Source organism: Pundamilia nyererei, unplaced genomic scaffold (genome assembly GCF_000239375.1).
Source record: "Pundamilia nyererei isolate P.nyererei 1_Seehausen unplaced genomic scaffold, PunNye1.0 scaffold00251, whole genome shotgun sequence".
Classification (NCBI taxonomy): Eukaryota; Metazoa; Chordata; class Actinopteri; order Cichliformes; family Cichlidae; genus Pundamilia; species Pundamilia nyererei.
In genome coordinates, this window is record NW_005187652.1 from 452052 (window position 1) to 453970 (window position 1919).

The window sequence follows — 1919 nt, forward strand, 5'->3', positions numbered from 1 at the left end:
CAGCGGGTGTCCTTCCACAAGCCTCAGGTGAACCTCCTGGGCTATTAGGAAGTAGCGCAAAGGTGGGGCCCTCCCTCCAGCCAATCCCAGACACTGGCGTGCACCATCACTTTGCATGTTGGTCAGCCGTTGCACATCACCCTCATCTGGACCACGCCTTTACTTGCAAAATGGAACAGCCTTATGTCTAGTTTCTCTACACTGCAGGGCAATGTTCTTGGACAGCTTAAGAATTATAGGCTTAACATTTCCATATGGAAACTTTCCACATGTTTGACATGGTCAGTGAATGGTGTGTGTTGTATATAAAACGAATGGACACGAAGGTTCAGTGTATTTCCTTCATTTTGGTGCTCTGTATTGTGCTCACTTGCTTCAGTTTATCAGAGGTGTAACTCAAAATGCCTACCGGTCAGTGGCAGACTCAAGTTTAGAGAAGAGGGGCTCAAAGGTCACCAGACTGATCGGGAAAAGTCATATGAGGAGTGCGAATCGTTCCTTCTTTATCATTACTATTCTGATCTTGCAGTGCAAGGTCCATTACCCACAGTTTCTCTTGCAGAGTTCCTGAGTGAACAGGAAATTACATGTGTGGTCCTCTCTTACTGGTCCACTTGAAGTGTATTTGTGAAGATTTCTCACCAAAATACAACTAATGCAATACAACTAACTCAAGTACAGGTTGCATATTAAAAATGAGCATGGGCTCCATTTTCTGTAAAGCCAAAACAGAAGTGCCTCCTCAGGCTTCTGAAAGAGGTTCAATGAGGAGAGATCATTCGGAAGAACTGGACATGATTTATTGAGAAAAAGAAATAAATTAACACATTTAGTGATCAGACTCTGATGATCCATCATGGAAGAACAGAATCCCAGTGGTGATAGGATTTAGGACAGGACTCTTCCGAGTCTAGACACTGGTGGTGGTGAAGATGAAGCTGGAAGCTGAAGATTGATGTAGCTCTGACCAACTCGGATGAGGTGGAGACAGGGAGGAGGCAGGCAGTGATGTCAGTACTGGGAAAGTGAAAGTGATGTAAAGAACAGACTAGCTGAACACCCAGGAAAGCAGAATAGATAATGTCCATGAGAAAAGCAGAGCCCCAGGCAGGGGGGTCAAATACAAGGCCTGGGAGCCAGAATGCTGCCCCCAGTTTAGCAAAGACTCTAATCCAGTCCCCTGGACAGCTTCAGAAAATGTGAAGGAGTGCATAGTTTTCAGAAATGTAACTGTATTTGTATAAGTTTTCCAACATTTCCAGTTGATAAAAACTGCCCCTCACTACCTCCCCCACACAGCCATTCATACTACACTAAAGTAATTAACTATTAGATAAACAATTACATGAGAGAAAAGTTCCTGTTTTTCCAATGTCAGCTAAAGAAATAACAAGATAATGTTCTCTTTTTTTGACGAAGGATGGCAGGGTGTAATTCACGGTAGGCCAAGCTTGTTACTAACATGAGGTTTCACTGTCAGATCAACCCCCAACTCATCAGTTCTGCTTTCAAGACATCAAGATACCGACAATAAAACACTCAGCTTGAGGCTGAGTGTTTTATTGTTTTATTGTGTGCTCCTTGTCACCAAACATGTGGCCACCGCCATCTTTTTACATTCAGTCTTAGAATAGAGTACTGTTGTGCCTGCAAAAAAGCAAAACCGTACCTGATTTAAATTTAAAATCTCCTTCAAGCTAGTCTCCCAACTTAGCTTCACAGACCACTTAATCACAGCTCGTGGGGACTGAACTGCATTTTGCCATCTGGTGTGACAAACAAAAACATTTTATAAACAGAAATAATTGCAAACAATTTAGTGTTGGTTTTTACTTCTTGACAGTTTGCAGCCATGCATGGGTTATAAATGTGCTTGTGTGCATTCATGCTGGGGCATCCTAGGGTATTTAAAAGTAGAA